Below are 11,135 nucleotides of genomic sequence, written 5' to 3'. Positions count from 1 at the left end.
TTATAATAAACTAGCTACTAGGGTTTACAGAAGTAAGTAATTGATGCATAAATCCACTTCCGGGGCCCACTTAGTGTGTGCTTGGGCTGAGCTTTAACTTTTCATGTGCAGAGGCCATTTGTGGAGTTGAACGCCAGGTTTTGATCCATTTCTGGCGTTCAACTCTGGTTTTTGATCCTTTTCTGGCGCTGGACACCAGAATTGGGCAGAGAGCTGGCGTTGAACGCCAGTTTGCGTCATCTATTCTTGGCCAAAGTATAGACTATTATATATTGCTGGAAAGTCGTGGATGTCTACTTTCCAATGCAATTATGATGGAGTGCTCTTGATGTTCCACCCTTAATTGTCCCATGTTGGCACTTAATTCTCCTAGGAAGGTGTTGATTTGCTCCCAATAGTTTTGTGGAGGAAAATGCATTTGAGGCATCTCCGGGATCTCATGGTGATGAGCTTCCTGCGCCTCTTGAGCTCCATGAATGGGCTCTCTTGCTTGCTCCATCTTTTTCTTAGTGATGGGCTTCTCTTCCTTAATAGGAGTGTCTCCTTCTATGAAAGCTTCAGCTGAGTAACATAGATGGCAGATAAGATGAGGAAAAGCTAGCTTTGCCATGGGGGATGACTTTTCGGCTATTTTGTAGAGTTCATTAGAGATGATTTCATGAACTTCTATTTCCTCTCCAATCATGATGCTATGAATCATGATGGCCCGATCCACGGTAACTTCAGATCGGTTGCTAGTGGGAATGATTGAGCATTGAATGAACTCCAACCATCCTCTAGCCACAGGCTTGAGGTCCAATCTTCTTAGTTGAACCGGCTTGCCTTTGGAGTCAATCTTCCATTGAGCTCCTTCCAAATTCTAGAGGATTCTCCGGTCTTAGGTGCCATCAATGGTAATGGAAAAACAAAAAGCTTATGCTTTTACCACACCAAACTTAGAATATTGCTCGCCCTCAAGCAAGAAAAGAAAGAATAGAGGAAGAAGAAGAAGAAAATATGGAGAAGAGGGGTGAAGTGTGTTTCGGCCAAGTAGAAAGGAGAGGGTTGTGTTGTGTGAAAATGAGGAAGAATGGAGGGCTATATATAGGGGAGGGAGGACATCCCTGCACCAATTTAGGCATGCAAAATGCCCTTGCACACAACTCTGGGCGTTCAGCGCCAGGTTGGTGCCCATTTTGGCGTTCAACGCCCATTTGTTGGCCATTTCTGGCGTTGAACGCCAGAACCATGCCTGTTCTGGGCGTTCAGCGCCCAGACACTGCCCATTTTGGGCGTTCAGCACCAGAACCATGCTCTGTTCTGGCGTTGAACGCCAGACAGATGCTCCTCTAGGGTGTGATTTTTCTTCTGCTGTTTTTTATTCTGTTTTTGATTTTTTTGTTTATTTTGTGACTCCACATGATCATGAACCTATAAAGACATATAACTAAGAAAAATATAGTTAGATAAATAAAAATTGGGTTGCCTCCCAACAAGCGCTTCTTTAATGTCAATAGCTTGACAGTGGGCTCTCATGGAGCCTCACAGATGTTCAGAGCATTGTTGAGACTCTCCAACACCAAACTTAGAGTTTGGATATGGGAGTTCAACACCAAACTTAGAGTTTGACTGTGGGGGCTTTGTTTGACTCTACGTTGAGAGAAGCTTTTTATGCTTCCTCTCCATGGATGCAGAGAGAGATCCTTGAGTTGTAAACACAAGGTTGTCCTCATTCAATTGAAGGATTAATTCTCCTCTGTCCACATCAATCACAGCTCTTGATGTGGCGAGGAAAGGTCTTCCTAGGATGATGGATTCATCCTCTTCCTTTCCAGTATCGGATTCACGTCCTCCTCTCCCTCATTGGGTTCGGCCATTTTGGTTATGTCAATGGCCTTGCACTCTCCTTTTGGATTCTCTTTTGTATTGCTTGGGAGAGTACTAGAAGGGATTTCAGTGATCCTTTTACTCAGCTGGCCCACTTGTACTTCCAAATTTCTAATGGAAGACCTTGTTTCATTCATGAAACTTGCAGTGACCTTGGATAGATCAGAGACTAAGTTTGCTAAATTAAAAGTATTTTGTTCAGAGTTCTCTGTCTGTTGCTGAATGGATGATGGAAAAGGCTTGCTATTGCTAAACCTATTTCTTCCACCATTATTAAAGCCTTGTTGAGGCCTTTGATCCTTCCATGAGAAATTTGGATGATTTCTCCATGATGAGTTATAGGTTTTTCCATAAGGTTCACCTAAGTAATTCACCTCTGCTATTGCAGGGTTCTCAGGATCATAAGCTTCTTCTACATAAGAAGCCTCTTGAGCACTGTTGGATGCAGCTTGAATTCCATTCAGACTCTGAGAAATCATATTGACTTGCTGAGTCAATATTTTGTTCTGAGCCAATATGGCATTCAGAGTATCAACTTCAAGAACTCCCTTCTTCATAGGCGTCCCATTACTCATAGGATTCCTCTCAGAAGTGTACATGAACTGGTTGTTAGCAACCATGTCAATGAGTTCTTGAGCTTCTGCAGGCGTTTTCTTTAGGTGAATGGATCCACCTGCAGAGGTATCCAATGACATCTTTGATAGCTCAGATAAACCATCATAGAATATATCCAGGATGGTCCACTCTGAAAGCATGTCAGAAGGACACTTTTTGGTCAGCTGCTTGTATATTTCCCAAGCTTCATAGAGGGATTCACCTTCTTTCTGTTTGAAGGTTTGAACATCCACTCTAAGCTTGCTCAGCTTTTGAGGAGGAAAGAACTTGGCTAAGAAAGTCGTGACCAGCTTATCCCAAGAGTTCAGGCTGTCTTTGGGTTGAGAGTCCAACCATATTCTAGCTCTGTCTCTTACAGCAAAAGGGAAAAGCATGAGCCTTTAGACTTTAGGATCTACTCCATTAGTCTTAACAGTATCACATATCTGCAAGAATTCAGTTAAGAACTGAAAAGGATCTTCAGATGGAAGTCCATGAAACTTGCAGTTCTGCTGCATCAGAGAAACTAATTGAGGTTTCAGCTCAAAGTTGTTTGCTCCAATGGCAGGAATGGAGATGCTTCTTCCATGTAAATTGGAATTAGGTGCAGTAAAGTCACCAAGCATCCTCCTTGCATTATTATTATTTTCGGCTACCATCTCCTTTACTTGTTCGAAATTTTCAATAAGGTTGTCTCTGGATTGTTGTAATTTAGCTTCTCTTAGTTTTCTTTTCAGAGTCCTTTCAGGTTCTGGATCAGCTTCAACAAGAATGCCTTTTTCTCTGTCCCTGCTCATAAGAAAGAGAAGAGAAAAAGAAAAGAAGAGGAATCCTTTATGTCACAGTAAAGAGGTTCCTTATTGTTAGTAGAAAAAGAAGAAGAAGAAAAATTCGAACACAGATAGAGAGAGGGCACTACAAAAAATTCTGGTTAAAACGGCGGTGTTTTTGGGTATTTACGGCGGTTTGAACCGCCATTATTACCAAGAACGGCGGTTTTAGGAAGTGACGTAATTCTGGGCGCCATTCTGGTTATTACGGCGGTTTTCAGAAAACCGCCACAATTTCCTGGGTTAAAACGGCGGTTTTTGGATAGGTTAAAACGGTGGTTCGAACCGCCATTATTTCCAAATAAAACGGCGGTTTTTTTGGTTGGTTAAAACGGCGGTTCAAACCGTCGTTATTTCCAGGGTAAAATGGCATTTTTGGTTGGTTAAAATGGCGTTTATGAACCGCCGTTTTTACCCTAACAGAGTAGTGTTTTGTTGGTTAAAATGGCTTTGAAACCGCCATTTTTACTGGATTAAAATGGCATTTTTAGTTGGTTAAAATGGCATTTTGAACCGCCATTTTTACCCTGACAGTGGCATTTTTATTGGTTAAAACGGCGTTTAAAACCGCCATTTTTACCGTGTTTAAAAGACGTTTCATGTTGTTTAAAATGGCAGTTACAAGCCGCCATTTTTACCGGATGAAAGTGACATTTTTTATCGTTTAAAAATGTAGTTTTAACCGTCGTTTTTACCGTATTAAACAAATAAATTTTTGGCCTGCACGGGCAAGAAATTAAATTTCCTTTGGTAGTGTTGGTAGATGGGATTGCCTCTAATAACACCATGCATCATTCATATGATGATTATGCTTTCATTATAACAAATATGACAAATCACGCATGTTAATAAAGGGGCCCAACAACATAATCAAAGTCAGGATACACTAACTGCACAATATTATCTCAGTCTAGATACATAACCTATAGTGGGCTGCAAAGTGCAAAACCCGTGTGAATCTACACTAATACATCTCCTACCATTAAGGACAAGAACACATGACTTGTGTTCCCATTTTCATAAGGAAAGAGTTTAACAAGTGCTTTTGCATCTCTTAACAAAACAAACACATTACAAGAAGAAAATAGTACTCGATAGCTTTGCAGAAAAAGACAAAAGACTAACTGAAAGACACATTCTTATATTTGTATGTAGGGAACTTAACATACCCTCATAGATATTGGGTGTTCCTCATGGAAGCTCCAAGATTCGCTATGGCATCTGAAACTTTCTCCTTGGCAGCTTCGTAACGATCCTTGGCCTCCCTGGACATGGTATCCTTTGCTGACTGGTATGCCTGATCAACTTCTTACTTAGCTTGGTCAAAAGTTTCTGCCATTTTTTGTCTTCCATATTCCATTGCCCCACCCATCTTGTCTCAAGCATCATAGGCCCTATCTCCAACCACGTTCATTTGCTCCTTGGCTCCATAATAGGCATCACCTGCGTTATCTCTTCCATACTCCATTGCTCCTTTTACTTTATTCTTTACATCATAGGTTCTCTGTGAAGCCATCTTCATTCTCTCTCTGGTTCCATCATAAGCATTGTTTGCTTTGTCCTTGGCATATTCCATCGCCCCACCCATCGAGTCCTTGGCATCATACAATTTTTCTGACATCATATCTGAAGCCATGTTTATTTTCTGCTTACCCTCCTCATAAGCATTGGCTGCTCTATCTCTTCCGTAACTCATGGACTCGGCCATGTTATCTTTAGCATTTTGTGCCATGGTTGAAGCCTTGTCCGACGCGGAGGACATCGTCTGCTTAGTATTCTCATAGGTATCTGCCATTCTTTCTCTAGCATTACCCATGGCTTATTGCATCATGATTTTTGCATCAGTTTCTCTATCTGTTGGCATTCTGATGATCTTGCCATCTCCGTCATAAGCCTGGCCAGCATTTTCCCTTCCATACCCCATGGCTCCTGAAACTGCTTCCCTAGCATCTGCTACCCTTTGAGATGCATACTCTGAAGCTCCTAAATAAACAAGACAAAGGCCATTCTAGGATTAAGTGTGAGAGACTTAACCATATATACTGTATACTATGTAACACAATATGATGATTGCATCAAAGTTGAATTCACAATAGAATCATAAATAGAAAGTGCAAAGATCGAGCAAATACCGGATGCCGTAGATTTGAATGACTCTGTAGCCCTCGAGGCAGCATCTTTAGCTTTATACTTCATGTCATTAGCCACTTGTCCAAGATCATTTTGACCACTTGATTTGAATTCCTGCCATGGCACGAAGTGCCCATGCCCGGACCAATGGATTTGTGTCCCCCAGGTCCTTCTGGAAACAATTAATTGATAGCTATTCTTCATTTGGATGCCTAAAGAATGAAACAGAAAAAGCAAGAGAATGATGGCCTCATAACAACAATTCATTATCTAACAAAATTTAACATTCTATAATACTACATCTCATGAACTGGGGTATAATTACTTGAGGGTCAATAGGACATTTTTCTAGGGTCAATAGGACTATTGATCAATAGGGTCAATAGTACATGTGCTTCTTCACTTCCAATGATTGAGAAGCAACATTTTTAACAACCTGCAATTTTTCATTCAATGGTAAATGGAGGGAGAACAGAACGTGAGAAAGAGTAAATGATTGGAAAAAAATGAATAATGGAAATTACGTTATTGTGCTTATTTTCCTTCCCCTACCAAAACAAGAAGATTATAGTGCCACTTTAAAAGCCTCAAACTTCATCTAATTGGCTTGGCTAAAAGAGATTAGAACAGAACCAATAGGAACATATGTGACATGTAACAATGAATCAAAGAAAAATTCTCCCTATAATTTATATTTACATTGCAGTTGAAGAGGCATAGCTTTCTAGTGATAAGGATTAATCCCCTCACCAAAGACTAATAAAAGCCTTTCTAGTGACAAGAAATATAATATGATACTTTTCATATACCAAACACATAAGAAACATTCAATCAAGAGGATCTCCAAACAAAATGAAAAGGCTTTTATTTGGTATTATTTAATAGATTGATACAACAGATATAGAAAAGATAAAGATCAAATTTGCATCAAGTTGAATCAAACAAAGTTAGGGAAACATAAAACTTAGTCTCCACCAATGGGTAATTTATAATACGAACATTCCTTTAGAATATAGGTTGAGGAACAAGTCAGACCCTATAGAATAACTGTCTTACTCAAATTTACATAGTTTATTAAGCACCTGATAGAAGTGTTCGTGCTTTGATACCACATCACATGAAGTAAGTTTTTCTGCTGAAAAAAAGAAGATAAATTGAGAATCATTAAAATGAAAAATCAGGGAGAGGAACAAACATAAAATAGGAAGTGTAAGTAACAAAAACAAACCTAGATCGGAGAATCCCCAACCGAGAATGTCAAAGGCCCAACCTAGGAAGAGTAAATAGGATATATTAGAGAAGCAGATGAGACCTGTGTGCAAATGTCAAGATTAGTTTCAAACTTGAAAATATTAAAACTTGAAACTTTCAAAGTAAAGTAGCTAGCAACAAGCGTTGAAGAAGATCTAAAGCTTATTTCACATGAAAAATTATCACCAACACATTCATTAAAATCAATATAATCACTCAACAGTTTTATCAAAGGGTATATATTACTAGCATTAACTAACACCCAATAATCAGCTATCAAAGGAGTAGAAGAAAATTATTAAACAATAACAACATTAAAAGCCAATTCCTTCTTGATGCCGTAACAAGTTTAATGTCTTCCAAACAAACCATACACTAAAATATCTCTTCATTATCCCACTCGGTAATGCTATCATCAAACACTTTCTTATAGTGATAACTCAAAATCTGCCCAATAACTCAAATGGAACTCAGAGATTTACAATAACGTTGCTAACCTTAGAATTCAATGCTTCGTTGGCTTCGATTCTATCATGCTCTGCAGAATGGAAACCAAAAAATAAATAAATAAAATGAAAGAAGAACAAAGTTGAGCAATAGATCAAGAATTTGAAAGAACCAAAGTATGTACCCAACTACAATCAAACATAAATGTAAATCAAAGTGCAAACTTATGTTGTAATTAAACAATTCTATTTTATTATGAATCTATTTTATCAAAATCCTCAGTCCACTTTCAGAACCTAACCTGATTAAACGCATGCAATTTGCCTTTAATGGCAGCAGCACCAGTTGTCACTTGTGTCATCCTCTGCCATTTGTTGATTGACTTGTCTCTGAAAGATGCTATTCTACAAGATACAATACAATAATGAACAGAATCAGCCAAATAAACATGCATGAAGATTGTATCACAATGTTGTGAGAAAAATTCAAAATACTAAAACTTTTCAATTATATATACATGAAAAAAAGAGCTAAGAATCTTAATAATGCACCAAATTGAAAAAAAATATGGGATAACCTCTAGCTAGATTTTTAATTTGGTTTTTAGAATTGAATTACTTATTATTACTCTCAATATTCTAATAATTAAAATAAAATTTGTAATCTTCTAAAATAGTTTATTTGATCTAGGTATATATAGGGGATCCATTTTTTATACATAAAATCAGTCACACTCAATATTCTAATAATTAAAATAAAATTGAAATCTTATAAAATAGTTTATTCTTAATAATTATTATTAGATCTAGTTATAGGATCTATTTTTGTATACATAAATAAAGTCACTGATCATCAATTCATGAAACTATAAATACACACTTGTTGATGGAGTCTCTTTTTGTCTTTTTCAGCATTGTTGGAAGCAAAAAAAGAAAACCAGAGGAGGCATGATGACACACACAAGTGAAAATTTATGAGCATGATGAATTGAAAGCCAATATAGAATCTAAAGTTGTATTCTTTTTTATCTTTCATATGTAAGTTCCAAGTCAAGAAACACACCTCTTGGAGTTCCAATATAGAATCTAACATTTTCATCTGCTTCACAAAATGAAGACTTGACTGGATCCTACAGGCAATATTCCGTGTTACCATCAGTCATGAAACTCAAATCTGCATGAAAATCTCTCAATCATTGAACAGAATTCAAAATTGACTATTATTTTCTTTCTTGTGATAAAAAAATTATGCATTAAGTGGCCTCAAATGTTCTGGTACTAGACTAAACAAACCTCTCATTTTGCAGTGTATTGTAAGTGTAATGCTCTTTCCACAGCTAACCGGACCATCTAACACAACTTGCTTCCTAACTTTAACACCTAAAAAAAGAAACAGACACGCAAATCACACTGAACCTCACTTTAAAAAAATCAAGCCAAAGACACATCACCATCAGCCTCAAGCATGCACCGATTTGAAAGATTTAAGCTATAATTTATAAACTGAAGCTGGAAAAAGAAGAAATAGTACTCACATATATGAAGCTATTCTCCTGCACTTGGTTTCCATCATCAATCACTGTCATTATCAAAATTTACATCACATTTATCAAACATAATAAGTATTCATTCACACAGCAACGAGTTAAATAAAGAAAATCTAAATAATGTACTTCTTGTTCAATTTAACTATATTCGTATTCAAGAAGAGACTCATCACAGTATCAAAGAGCAGAGAATCGCACTTTTGAACCCTAGAATGTAGAAAGATAGAAAATTGACCTGCCGATCTAGAACTAAAGGGAGGCACTGAGGATTTTGGCGGAGAAGACACAGAAGATGGCAAGGAGGAAGCTGGAGGAGGAATCACCGGAAAAGATCGCGACTGGAGATGTCGTCGAAGGAGATTGCCGCTGGAGGAGGTGTTGCCGGAGAAGATCGTCAGGAGGAGATGTCGCGGAGAAGATCGTCATTAGAGGATATCGTCACAGGAGGCGAATGCAGAAAGAGATCGCCGCTGGAGAAGCTGTCGCTGGAGGAGATGTCACCGGAAGATCGTCGAGATCGTTGAAAAATGCAAGATGTCATACCTTCGTTTTGGAGAACGCCGCTGAAGATCGTCGGAGAACGCCGCTAAGAAGATCGTCATCGGAGCAGTCGTTGGAGCAGTCACTGGAGAGTGCCGTTGAGAAGATCGCTGGAGCAGCTTCACTTTTTCGGGTTTCACTTTCACCAGATAAGATAAGTGTTAGGGTTTCCTTGCTTTTGGGCTTTTGGCTCTTTTTTTTTTAAAATACTGGCTTCGATAATGGCGGTTGAAAACCGCCAAAATCACCAACAAAATGCCATTTTAAAAAAATTAATTATGGCAACATCATAAAATGCCATAATATCCGAATATAATGGCAGTTCTTTAAAGTTGCCATAATATAAATGCCATTTTAAACTCTTTTTTTTGTAGTGGGGTTCGGATTTTTGGTGGTGTGAGGAAGAGATGTTAGTAGATAAATAAATAAATAGAAGGGGATGAGAGAGAAGGAATTTTCGAAAATAATTTTTGAAAAAGAGTTAGTGATTTTCGAAAATAGTTTTGAAAAAGGTTAGTAGTTTTTCGAAAATTCAAACAAAAAAATAATTAGTTAATTAAAAAGAAATTTTTGAAAAAGGGGGAAGATATTTTCGAAAATAAGAGAGAGTTAGTTAGGTGGTTTTGAAAAAGATAAGAAACAAACAAAAAGTAATTTTAAAACCTCAATTAATGACTTGATTCATAAGAAATCACAAGATATGATTCTAGAACTTAAAGTTTGAATCTTTCTTAACAAGCAAGTTACAAACTTCAAATTTTTGAATCAAAACATTAATTGGTGATGTTATTTTCGAAAATATGATGTAAAATTAAGAAAAAGATTTTTGAAAAATATTTTTGAAATTTTCGAAAATAACTAAAAAAATTGAAAAAGATTTTGAAACAGATAAGATTTTCAAATTGAAAATTTGATTTGACTCATAAAAACAACTAGATTTTAAAAATTTTTGAAAAGGTCAAATCTAATTTTCAAAATTTTGAGAGAGAAAAAGGGAAAGATATTTTTTTGATTTTTTAATTTTTTATGATGAGAGAGAAAAACACTAAAAAGATGCAATGCATGAAATTTTTAGATCAAAACATATGATGCATGCAAGAATGCTATGAATGTCAAGATGAACACCAAGAACACTATGAAGATCATGATAAACACCAAGAACATATTTTTGAAAAATTTTTAATGCAAAGAAAACATGAAAGACACCAAACTTAGAATTCTTTAATGCTTAGACACTAAGAATTCAAGAATGCATATGAAAAACAAGAAAAGACTCAAAACATGCAAATGCAAAGATCAAACAAGAAGACTTACTAAGAACAACTTGAAGATCATGAAGAACACTATGAATGCATGAAAATTTTCGAAAAATGCAAGATGCACATGCAATTAACACCAAACTTATAACATGACTCAAGACTCAAACAAAAAAACACAAAAAATATTTTTGATTTTTTATGATTTTCTAAATTTTTTTTTGGAATTTTATTTTTCGAAAATTATTTGAAAAACAAAAATGAGGATTTCAAAATCTTTAATATGAATTCCAGGAATCTTGTGCTCTTTAGTCTAAAGCTCCAATCAAAGGGTCAGACATGGCTTAATAGCCAGTCAAGCTTTAGAATAGATTTACATCCATTGAGGTGATTAGTTGAAGACCAATCCCAAAGGAGTTTGGGTATGGCTTTTCAGCCAGATAGGATTCAACATGTTACCATGAAACTCTAGAATTCATTCTTGAAAGTTTTGAAGCCATAGAATAATTTATTTTTGAAAACATTTTTATTTTAAATTTTTTTTTTCGAAAACAAAGGGGAAAATTTTGAAAGATTCTTGAAAAATTTTTGAAGAGAAAACAAAAAGAAAATTACCTAATCTGAGCAACAAGATGAACCGTCAGTTGTCCATACTCGAACAATCCCCGGCAACGG

At 36.6% G+C, this 11,135-nt stretch overlaps 1 pseudogene; it reads right to left on the bottom strand.

Annotated features, from left to right (window-relative positions):
• Positions 4,111-8,600, bottom strand: LOC107631066 (annotated as a pseudogene).

The sequence above is a fragment of the Arachis ipaensis genome, chromosome B01 (genome assembly GCF_000816755.2).
Source record: "Arachis ipaensis cultivar K30076 chromosome B01, Araip1.1, whole genome shotgun sequence".
NCBI lineage: Eukaryota > Viridiplantae > Streptophyta > Magnoliopsida > Fabales > Fabaceae > Arachis > Arachis ipaensis.
This window is presented reverse-complemented; position numbering and strand designations above follow the sequence as displayed.